This window comes from Pempheris klunzingeri, chromosome 17, assembly GCF_042242105.1.
Source record: "Pempheris klunzingeri isolate RE-2024b chromosome 17, fPemKlu1.hap1, whole genome shotgun sequence".
Lineage (NCBI taxonomy): Eukaryota > Metazoa > Chordata > Actinopteri > Acropomatiformes > Pempheridae > Pempheris > Pempheris klunzingeri.
In genome coordinates, this window is record NC_092028.1 from 6927734 (window position 1) to 6940283 (window position 12550).

General features: G+C 44.3%; 1 protein-coding gene across 1 annotated transcript in view; it reads left to right on the forward strand.

Moving 5' to 3' along the window:
* Positions 1–395: 395 nt before the first annotated feature.
* The window catches only part of hoxb3a (homeobox B3a), a 37436-nt gene continuing 25281 nt past the window's right edge, over positions 396–12550 (forward strand). The window contains exon 1 of the mRNA XM_070847164.1: positions 396–618. The gene's annotated coding sequence lies outside the window, so the exon portion shown is untranslated. The remainder of the gene's footprint in view (positions 619–12550) is intronic.

Genomic DNA, 12550 nt, shown 5'->3' on the forward strand with positions numbered 1-12550 from the left:
CTGCTTCTGTGAATGGGAGCAGGTTTTTTTTGTGAGGACCCCCCCCCCCCCCCCCCCCCACACACACACACACACTCCCTCTGCAAAGTTCATAGCCATTATTTTCTGGACCGAACAGAGGGGACGGCACCTCAAGAAAAATGCGAGAATTATACAAGAAAAAAATCATTAATCACTTGTCCTTCTTTAAACACTTCTTTTCCTTCTTCTCCTTCTCTATTGTCATCCAGCAGCCACACACAAGACCCCTTCTGCCAGGAGAGAGAGAGAGGGGGCAAGGAACAGAGAGACGGACAGAGGAGAAGAAAAAGAAGATGTCTTGGAAGACACTTGGAAGACACCCTCCTCCTCCCTCCCTCCCTCCCTCCCTCACACCCTGCTCACACACACACACACACACACACGCACGCACACACAAACACTTGTACGTACACCTCCCCTTCCCACCCATCAGCAAGCAATTTTTTACACCCCACAAGTATCCCACCATAAGAAAAAAAACTTTTTCTTCCTCATTGGAAAGAAGAAAATCCCCTGCAAAGAAACGCCAACAACCCAGTCAGAGAGCTCTCGTAGGAGAAGATGGGCGAGAGGTCGCTGAAAATGGTGGCGTCAAAGGTAAGAGGCCTGGGAACTTAATTTTGCATCTACTTTTCTCTGTCTTTGGCTTTCTTGCTCATCTGTGTCTGATGGCTCTGTGGCGTTTTTATGGTTTTATTGCCCCCCGCGCATTTGGTGAGGTCAGCCGAAGGGGGCATTTATGGCCGCCGAGGCTTTGATTTTAGCCCAGGGACTTTTGGAACTGCGTGTTTGTGTTGGAAGGTGTGTGTCTGTGATTGAGTGTGTTTGTATACAGTGTATACAGCTACAGAGAATGGGCGTTTGTTGTGCTGCTTTCTGTTTTCTCTTGAGTTTGTGCAACTGTTTGTACTTCTGGTGTCACTTCTGTGTCTTTTTGACACCAGTGAGGCCTGGCGCTCTGTTGTGCGTAATATACGCAAAGGATTTGGGTGGGTAGTTACAATGAAAAAGTTATTTTTGGTGATTCTTCAGATCCTGAATCAGTATTTTTTAATTCATAGAGCTGATGTAACACACTTGGACTACAAACTTTACGCAGTCGCCTATGCAGGCTTATATTGCTTTAAGAAAATCCTGGGCTCTAGCTAATGTATGACAGAATGGTCGCCGTTAATAATTCCTGGTTCACCCGGAGCTTATTATGCATTTCGTCTTGGCTGTGTTTCTGTGGTTATAAAGTGTTGCTGTGGTGTAGGCCTATAGCTTTTAATGAGATACTGTTCCACGCGTGCTTGTGCTTATGTGTGTGTGCGTATGTGTGTGTGTGTGTGTGTGTGTGTGTGTGTTTTGTTGGCCAGGTGCAAACAGGCTACTGAGACTGCAGTAGGAATATGAATAATACGGCGCTCAATTGGAGAGAAGGACACAAGGGGGAGGAGGGAGGGGGAGAAAGAAAAATTAAAAGTACTGGGGGAGCGCTGGTTAATGGATACTCTCTCGGTTGCGCTCCAAAACAATTTACCTCGAAAACAAATGATCTGAGAGGCTTTCCAAATGAACTGCGAACGATCGCCGGTCGCCGTGCGCGCTCAGGCCTCCGGTATCTGCTGAGCCGAGCAGTAGCGGCACCAGGAAACGCATTCACTCCTGTTTGACCCCTTCAGAAATCAATCTGCTCGGGATTAAAAATAAAAGGGCAGCGGTTCTGGTGGAGGGTCTCCGTCCTCTCAGGGGAATGCAGTGCCATGGCGTGATGCGATGCATGGAGAAGTGAGAGACACAAATGTGAGAAATATAAGGGTTGGGTATCGAAGGGAAGGTCGGGAGAGAGGGAGGGGTGGACGAGAAATCGATGGTCATGCAGGGGCAGCGGGATGGCTGAGCTGCGGCCACAGAGGGTTCAACCAGGGGACACGTTTTTCTGACCGATGAGCTCCCTCACCTCCCCCCCTCTCTTCCCGCACACAGAAAACACTCACACCCCCACCATTCTTGGTCCCCCTTGACCTCGCGAGGCTGCTGGACTCTCCGCTCCTTTGGACATTCCCAGACCTCCGGAGCCCCTGGGCCACTTAGTCATAACAGGCCGAGTTCAGGGCACTGTAACCCGGGGGCACGGCGGCGATATCTCCGCTCCCACACCCAGACAGAAAGACAGACAGACAGACGAGTAAACTAACCACCTGGACAGAGGTCAGCAACAGGCCACTGCTGACTGTCAGTTAGATGAGGTTGTGCTGATGAGCCTGGCTGAACTGTGATAAATGACTCACAAACAGCCTTTTGGAATATATCTCACTGCTGAAGGTGATGTTCTTACTAGTGTCTTACCAATACAAAGACACTGTTTAGCTCCAGTTTGGGTCTATATGGCATCTAAGGGCAAAGTTTTACAACTTGGTCCAGTGTCTACATGTAGAGCACCAGAATACAAGATGCTGAAAGACGTTCTAACAGTTTGATCTGGTATGAGAGGATCAGCCGGGCCTGTTGGAAACAGAGAGAGTGTGCAGCCTGATGCAGGACAGTATTTGGACAGACTGGGACCCTTAGTGTAAACACAGCCTGCCGCTCCTGATGGCCTTGCTGAAAAGCTGCTGAGCAGTCCTTTTAACTTCCAGGCTTGTTCCAAACATGTTTGCACGTTGTACGCAGAAGGAGAGTTTTACCCCAGCATGTATCTGGTACAATGCAGGACATGGCACTCATTCTGACAAGCTTGATTTATAGTGAACAATAAATAAAATGAAATGCAATAGAATGCTGAGAGTTTTACTGTAAAAATGATTTTGTGCAATTCAGCGAGCCACAGCCACTATTATTTACCATCCCTGGACTGGTGACTGCTAGTCATTTTCCAGCCTGGTAATCTGACCACTAGTGTGTGTGTGTGTGTGTGAGTACTGATTAATCAAAGGGACAATCACACATGGAAAAAATGCTCTTGGTCAGTATCACTGTGCATTCAGTTCTGTGCACGCTTTCCCACACGGTGAAGATATGCCCCTTCATTTTCTGTTTTACATTTCATAAGACATGAAACACTTAATGATATCACCTCTCGAATCTCTTGAGCCTTTACAAGAGCCACTGACCGCTGTTTGCTCTTTTCACTTGTTGTGCAGTGAAACATTTAGTGATCCGTACTACTTAATTTCAGTCCAACGTCCAAAGACAACTGAGTGGATCATGAGAAAAATGTGGCTCAATTAGCCATAACTCATTCAAATGTAGGCCAACATACATTTTCAATCGTTATGGAAAACATATGGTATATTTCATTGTTACGGTCTGTTTAAGGTCTTGTTAGTGGGTCCCGTGGCTGTTCTTGGGATCAAATGTGACATTTTGTTTTGACCATCTTCTTAAACTATTGTCTCCATAGTGTATTACAATTATTTGAACACACTAAAGTTGCAGATCTTCCTTCTCGAGCAAGCTCCTCTCTGCACTCCCTCGGCTCCCCTTTGCACAAAAATACTGTAGGGGAACTTCACAAGATAGCACATAGATCATGTGTCAGTCATTTCTCTAACATTCTTAAATGTGTGTGTTTTTCGCATCAGTTTTTATAGTTATAGTGCAATAGTAGACGTTTTAATGTATTTGTCTACGTACAATCAGACATCAGATGGATGAAAATGATCAAATCTGTGTTTCAGATTAGCCAATATTTGATCAATTAAGAATTTGAAAAGATTGAGGAGCTGAAAAAGGTGAAGGTTTGATAGCCCACTCCATTCTATTCATCAGGAATGATTGAGAATAGGAATGGGAACCAAAGAGGTGGGATTGTCTCTTTTGCATTAATTTAACACTTTGTGTAGTTCTGTTTTGCAAAGGGACGAACTGTAGCAGAGCAGCAGGAGCACCAACATGCATGATGGTGACATAATACACACTTGGCGTTGACTGTTTGCTCAGTGCTGGAAATAAAGTGGCATCCCCACTAAATGCACGGTGTGTGAATGTGTTATTTACTGAATCAAGACATTACTTTTTGTGACTGAAAGTTAGTTTCTGTTGCTGCAGTCTGCTGCTTTAACACTTGCCTTGATACCTCTCTCTCCTAAAAAGGAGATATAGTTTGTTTTTTAAATCTCAGTTGGATTAGTTTAATAAATGTGAAGAAAAAGCATGAATAACTAGGGGGGGGGCTCTCACTCTGACCTGTGGTTTACAGAGAAGCTGTTTGGGCTTACAGTCTGCTGTCATTGAGATGTTTAGAGGGTTTGGACCTGCTGATGGAGCTGATGTTTCAACAGCAGCTTTACACAGGAAGTTGCAGGCTTTCAGAGTTCACACAGACATGCACACACACACACAAGTCACATTCTCACATACAGGCCAGTGGGAGTACTCATAGACACACACACACACACACACACACACACACACTGTGACGTGCATGTTCTGTTCATGCTATAGCCAGCAAGAAGGCTTCACAATGTGTGTTTGTGAGCACGCCTGTTCCCATGGTTCAATGATCATTACAGGTTGGCACACACACACACACACACACACACACACACTCTAAGAAGTCTAACAGTTAAACTAAGTCTCTCTCTCTCTCTCTTTCTCTCTCTCTCCCCCTCTCTCTCCCTCTTGCCCGGGGAGTCTCGCGGTGGTTTGCTAATTGCCAGACAAATCGCCCGCGCGTTTTTTTTCCTTTCCTTGCACTCGTAGCAGCCGCTTCGCCCGAGAAATTTATTATTCTGGAGAGTGCGAGGAGCCGAGGAGGTCACGGTGCAGGCGCGCGGGCTGCAGGAGGAGGTCGTCACGAGAGATATATGGCTGCCAGGCTTTTACAACTGCACCGGCTGTGTGTGTGTGTGTGTGTGTGTGTGTGTGTGTGTGTGTTAAAGAGAGACGGAGAGAGAGAGAGAGAGGGAGAGAGAGAGAGCCATTTAAAAGTAGACATGTATTAAGTATTAAAAAGAGACAGCCAAATAATGGTTGCCAAGTTGGAACAAGCGCATACACTTTTCTTTTTATAGGCCAGGCTGTTGTACAATGCCGTGGCTGTGTTTTGGAGTGTAACGTTAAGCAATAGGTGCTATAAATAATTAATTTACAGTATATTTGTATAGTATGGTTATTCATTGTCTATTTTTTTTATTTATTATTATTTTGAATGATGAATAAATTAATACCCAAATCACACATCACCCGTCAGTATCCTAATTGAAGGAAGAATTTCCAAATGGTGCATTTCGTTGTGTATCCTGATATCCTTTGTCACTTTATACTTCCCTCTTTGTAGAGAAAGACGCCACAGCACAGACAAAACCACCAAGTGTTGTCACAGGTTTAGTTTTCTTATTGAAAGTCTTTTACGGGCCTGGTTAGTTTTTGTTTCTACAGTCGGGTCACACCTTTCAACCCAAACCTTTTTTTTTTTTTTTTTTTTTATATGAAAGCATTCCCATGTGTCAGCACCGATTAAATAATACATGGATACATACATAAGAAGTCATACGCATGTCAGTATGTAACTCATCCATTTAGTTTCCTTGATTGTAAAGTGATCCTGCTGTTTGGTAGCGTTGGTGTCGACGATGCTGCATTCAGGGAATGGAGACAAGCAGACCTACAGTGTAAAGGTACGACACAGTGTGTTAGCACTATCATATCCGATAGATGGAAATAGGCTTATTTGGCCTACTACTGTGGTACTAAAGTATTGGACAACCCCTCTCCTCTTTACCTTTTCCTCACCAATATCATAGCTCATAGCAAAGACGCTCGAAATGGTGTCCTATCATAAACAACATCCCGTGGACAGCAAATCTGGCACACAGAGATTAGATCTGGGAATTTGGGGAAGTCAATATTTCCCATTTGTCTACAGTTTCTTATATGTGATTGTGCTGCTAGTCAGTTTTGTAAAATAGGCAATTTCCAAATAGAGGAACGAGAAATTAAGAACAAAACTGGCAAAAACGATTCATTTGAATCTTGAATTGCCTTTTAATTCCTATTATCAAACATAAAGAGCAAAACGCACGAGCAAAATTCACTACTGTCAGTATGCAAATTGATTATTATCAGTTAGGCCCATCCTGTCTCATCATTATGTGTCTGTTGGTTACAGATGAGTTTGTTGCAAACTGTTTTTTTTTTTTTTTTAATTATCATTATTTTAGCATTTGCCCACTTGCTCTTTATTACCAGCATCGAAGATCACATATCAATTACCCCCCCCCCCCCCCCCCAGTAATCCAGACATGGATACCTATTAGTACTAAAACAAAACAATCAAAAGCATGTGGCTGGATTGTGTTCAAAAGTCTTCGACAGGGTTTTTTTCAGATTGTTGTATTGCAGGCTGACATCTTGGATGTGAATGTAAAAAAAAAAATGGTGAGGCAGTTTGAGCAGCTTATTAAAACGCGCTGTATTCTGCTTCTATTATAAGAATAGAATGTTCTATTATATTCTATTATAAGGTCAGAGGGTGGGTTTCAAAATGAGTCTAATGTCAGCCCTGTTTTTTTGTTCTTATTGATGACAAAACAGTTATGAGCCTCCTTATAGTTGTAATTTCAACATGTTTAATCACTCATATGTTATTAGTTATTAGTCATTGATTCTGATTGGTCCTTAACATTTATTAGAAAAGAGAACAATAACAAGGTTGTGGGCTTCTGCTGGCCAAGCCACGCGGTTTGCAGGGCCCGTCGGGGATGTCTCTGGTGCAATCCCATAATGGGGGGGGAAGACCTCACGTCTCACGCAGGAGAAGAATATATTTCAAAAACCGGTTGTGCGCGTGCTGCAGACTCGAGACAGATTTACGAGCCACAGTAAAAGGCAAGATGTCGGGGCCTGGTAAATCAATCTCTCTCTCTCCCTCCCTCTCTCATTCTCTCTCTCCCTCTCTCTCCCCTTAATAATAATAATGATAATAATATCAACATTAACAACAATAATAATAATAACAATGACAATATTGTATATTGTATACTAGCATGTAGGTCTAAATAATAACCAGCTCTGCTCTTGTGGTCTAATAACCACTTTATCACGTCTCGGACACTTTAATTTTACGGCCATTCTACATTTGAACAAAGAGACATTTTCAGTTTCTCTCGTTTTATTCAAAGCCTAGTTAATCATTAACGAGGATGAAGAATCTACCTGTCGTAATCCATCACGGACAAAGACACCCGCAAGATCTCAGAGAACTCCGGCATCACTTCAATTATGGGGTTTTTTAGTAAGCCTAATATAGTAAATGTTAGAATAACTGTTTTAATAACCCGTGATTCCTGGTTTTAGTTTGAATCAAAGAATATTTGCAAAAATGTCGTGCTCAGTGATTTCTGTGAATGTGTGAATTGGCTGTAGGTCACAGATATTTTTTTTTTAGAAATATATGTTTGGCTTTGTTTTGATAATATGAAACGATTCAAATACAAGAGGCTGCACTACAGTAGCCAGGTCTTTCCTTTCTGCTTGCTGTTGTTAGATGGAGCTGGCCCACCGTCACCAAGTGCGTGATTATTATGGCTTAGCTACAAGCGTTGCACTCTACACCCCCCCACCCATCATAATTCGGATGTTAAGGCTATTGAAATTGTTTTGTGGGTGTAATAGCTTTTTGCATGCGGTTATGCCAAGTTTACAGGGCTGGTTTGTGTTTCTGTTTGTCAGGCCGGCGCAGGTCTCTGCTGCTACTCATCTTAGCTGTTGTTTCACACTGTGATTGCTATAATTTATGGCCGTCATTACAGACGCCATCATCGCCATCGCAAATGTTTGATTTCAATCTTGTTGTGGTTAAAATCAGAGGGAACCGCGGGGGCGCTGAGAATACAAGTTTAAAGGAAGTCTATCTCTGGGTGTTTTAGCGCGTGATAAACAAAGTACCACCAACTGTTTCTCTGATAGCAGGTTTGGAACATTTGTTTCCTTTTCGCTAATTATTTTTTTTTTTATACCTTTGTCATGTTGTAAGATGATATTTTTAGAAAGTAGCCAGTTGGGTTTCCGCTCTGTTCTCACCTCCCAGCAGTTCTGGCTAATTGATTTCATATTACGCGTCCTTTATTTGTCACCAACTTCTCTTTCTGTTTCTGTGGCCTGTCGATTGTTGAAAATTGATTGAAAAAATATAGACTCAAAAATGGGGTTTGGTTTTAATTGAGCCTCCTGGTGATGAGAGTTAACTATGTGAAGTTTTTTTTTTGTTGCATTTTTAGCATCCAGATACCTGAAGGATGGAGAGGCGGCTGGTGTGGTTTAAACCGCAGCGCTCCTGTGGGGAGAGCCAGCGCGTCTTAAGGCTGCTGCGGCCCATTGTTTGACCTTGAATGTTTCTTGTTAGCAGCTAGGTTAGCCTCGTAGCCTCCCAGCCTCTACACTTTTTTTTTAAGAGTCTGGAGCTCCATTGTTCTGCTGGAGGCGGCTCGAGCTGTGGAACCGGGAGACCGAGAGCCAAAAGGATTCCAACCTCCTTTTGTTGCTGCCCTGCACGGCCTCGCAACGGGGGTTTTTGTCTCTCCGTAGTTTCTTCATCTGTCTCTCCGTCCTCTTGTGTTACCCCCTCTCTTTGTCTTCCTGTCTTTCTGTAACAGTTCTTTTCTCGGCTCGATGCCGCGCGCTACCTGTCCCCTCACACTCCCGTCGAAATAAAATGCTCCTTCTAAATGAATTACAACGCGCACGGCAGCACATCCCACCAAGAAAACCTGTTAATTGGATAAAAGAAGGTGCGGTGTTCGGGAAATATAGTCGAGATGAAATATCTGGTTTTGATTCGTATGAAGTCAGAGGTGGTAGGAAAGCTTGGACTCGTCTGTTTTAGGGATTCCACTTTATCTCTTAAATTCCCAGCTACCTCACTTTCACATTTCGATGCGGAACATGAGTGTGTAATTATTAAACACACAGTTTGATGTGATTTGTTTCCACTGACACCGTTGGTTTAAGTGCTCGAGGCTGCTGAATATTGAATTTTGCTCCATGACGCGTAAAAATGTCACCGATTGTGAAAAATAAACTTTGCTGTAGTCTGAAAAAATGCTCTTTGCTTCATCATCATGGACTATTTCCGATTGCTGGAAAACAAATCCATTGAAATATAAGACAGGACAGCATAAGGAATTCCCCTCGTTGTGCAGAGTAACAGCGAGCAGGGGAAGAGATGACAGTGAGGAATAAGGAAGAAAGAGTCTGAGGCGTGCAGTCATTTTTAAAAACGAACGTAGTCGGTGACAATCATCTTTTATCGGTCTGTCTCTGCTTCTGGAACAGGCCTCCCTCTGCTTCACCATATAGTTTGTACACACACATATTAACACACACCTCCCACTTCAAAGGTAGACAGGCCAACACAAGTGGTCCCGTGCTGCTTTTAATTTTACTATTCAAACTTGAGTTCTGCACCACACATCACCCATGCACTGATCCGGATGGGTCCCACGAACGGTGTGGAGCACGGACCCACCCCCCCCCCTCCTCACCCCACCCCACCCTCCACACCTCACACCCCCCGCCCCGACCAACACGTCACGTGATTCATTAAATAATTAATGCAGAGGTTGCAGAATAGATATGTATTCGTCAAGAATATAACGGCAGGACGTGATGCTGCTCCGGTGTGTGTGTGTTTGACGTGGAGAATTCAACTGTCCTTCTTAAAAAAAAAAAAAAAAAAAAAAATACAAGCCCCCCTATAGCAGCGGAGAGAGGGGGAGAGAGAGAGAGGAAAAAAAAGAGAGAGAGGGGGAGAAGAGAAGACACCGAGAAACGCCAACGGAGAGAGAGAGAGAGGAAGAGAAAAGAGAGAAGGAGGCTGCAATAAAACAAATTTGGACGGGTGTGCGTCTTGCGGGTCGTTGTGGACACCGTGAGTATTGCGGAAGGAAGGGATTGCATGGGGGGAAACCACACTTCTTCTTCTTCTTCCTCATCTTCTACGCCTCTGCGCCGCCTTTTCCCCTCTGAGTGAAATCAGAGGCTATTTTAACATCGTGGTAAATATGCCCAGAAATACACATCTTTCGCCGTGTTTTCTCATCGTGCATGTTGCTGTCGTGTTGTTTACACATCACCCCCACCTATCATCAACAGCCATTGTTTATAGGCTGAAGCGGTGCAGCCGCGCAGCCTGCAAAGGGAGAGAGAGAGAGGGAGCGATGCAATGTTAGCCGATGGCTGTTTATATTTTAAGAAGCACTTGGATATTCTCCTCCATCTTTCTCCCATCACCTCCTGTCTGCCACTACATCTCTCTCTATCTGCCTGACTCTCTGTCCATCCCTCTCTCCCCCTCTCCCTCTCCCTCTCTCTCTCTCTCTCTTCTTTTTTTCCCAGCCAGCTACTTCTCTTGATTTATAGTGAGGCAGGGTGTCAGCGTGCGGCCGGGGCTGCCATTGTGTGTTTGTGAGGGAGTGCTGTTGTTTATGGGGCTGCCCGCGATAAATCATGTTTTCCTCCACGGTGGGAAGACGGTGGGGAGAGATGACGGTCGATGGACCGATGATACACCTGAACGAGGAGGAAGAAGGAGAGGAGGAAGAGCTCTTGCCACGGCCGCCGCGGGCTCCTCTTTCGGTTCTCCTCCTCTCTCTGTTCCGGCTCCATGCCTTGCTCGCTTTCTCCTCCTCTGTATCTGCCTTTCCCCTCATGCCCTCACACACACCCCTCCGTTTTTTGTACTTGATTATAACTAGGGGTGCTTTCTTTTTTTCTCCCTGCTCACTATGGCAGTGGCTGGCTGTAGCTCCGGGTCTTGAATTACTGCGGCGACCAATTAACGGGAGATTTGTTTAAATCTGGCACTACGGGCACGCCTTGGCCGCCACGAAATCTCATAAAAGGGACTTGTCCGCCAGGAAAATCTCATCTATCTAGCCAGGAGCCAGAGTGAGCGAATCCAAGTAGCTCAGCCAGAGGAACCAAACTGAAGATCTAAATGACGCCGGTTAGAGTCCACAGCTTCTTGCGCACAATTAGCGCGGGCCCTGCTTTAGGTGTAATGCAATCATCAGGCAGCTTTACGCACTGACAGAACTTATCCAGGGAGAATCAACTTGGCTTTGGAATTTACTCCGGTTTCACTCATGTCACCAGAACAACCTCCATAATGGTTAAGTTTACAAGCTGCTCTTGGTAACTTTATTTTGAGGAGATCAAAGGTGCTTTCACGTTTCAAATTAACTTAATGCATAAACCTGACTCTGAATTCATTTGTAGAACTTTTTTTTTTTTTTCCCCCCTTCCCTATCCATGCATTTTTCTTTCAGTGTGTTTTCTTTGGATGCCTGCTGGAATGGAGCGGGTCGCCATTATTCATGTCAGCACTCGGTGTCTCTGCCTTTGCTCAAAACCCTTTACCGTGAATCAAACCTTCTTCCTTTCTGCAAACGTCTTGAGGAAATCAGATGCAGGGATTTTCATTTTTTGCTCCATTTTTTTTCCTATTCATTTCAAATCCAGTTTCCATTGTATCTATTGCTACGGAAAATAAACGCAGTGACTCAATGAGACATTGTGAATTGGTGGTGGTACCATTTCTAAGCATTTGTTGTGGGGAGGAGAGAGGAGGGGTGGGATGGAGTAACGTAATTTCTTCGGCTAACCTCATAACTCATTGTAGTGGGTGACGCTTGTGTGGTGTTGTTTTGGTGTGAAGCCTGCTGATAAGAGGATGTGCAAAGTCAAATAAATGCACACCAGCATCACATAGTTTTATTATAGACATATAATATTCGCTGGTATAATAATAATAACAATAATAATAATAATAATAAGCATTTAGGGATGCATCACATTTGACTGGAGTGATTGGATGCATGGATGGATGGATGGATGGATGGATGGATGGAACCCGGAATCACTTTACAATTACATTTCCAAGGCTGTGCTCTTCCATCCTGCGCCCCCCCCCCCGCCCCGCCCCACCCTTCTGGCCATCACTAGCAGTGTAAACCTTAGTGTAACCAAATTAGAGCGGCTCCGCGGCTTCCCATCACATAATAATGGCAGTAGCAGCAAGAGGCAGCGCTTTTCAGAATGTGTATTCCTGCCGTCTGCCGCTGTGTCAAAAACAATATCCCGCCTCATTTCTGTGGATGGGGAGAGAGAGACGGAGAGATGGAAAGGGGGGAGGGTGACAGGATATCTTTGCTCCTTTTTTCATATATATTGAAATATTCAGCTGGGTATCTCGACCTCGTATCTGATCTGGTGACAGGGATGTGTTGTACATAGATTTCCAAATTCCATTCAAAGGCGCCTGCTGCGGACAGACATACAGGCATGATCCTGTGCTGATGATAGCACACTTAAAAACTAGTCAAATCACATTTTTTTTCGATACTGCTGCATTAAAATAGTCCCAAGTCACACAGCACAGGCGGTTGGTTTATCATATCTTATCCAAGGCATGTGTCCAGTGGTAAGTATGTTATGTCTGGCAAGATAGTTCCAGATCAAAGCCAGCTGAAATAGTTCAAATATTTGAAACGGTGTTGAGAAATGATATCAGTCCCTGTCTGACATCCATTATAGCTGCTGCTGC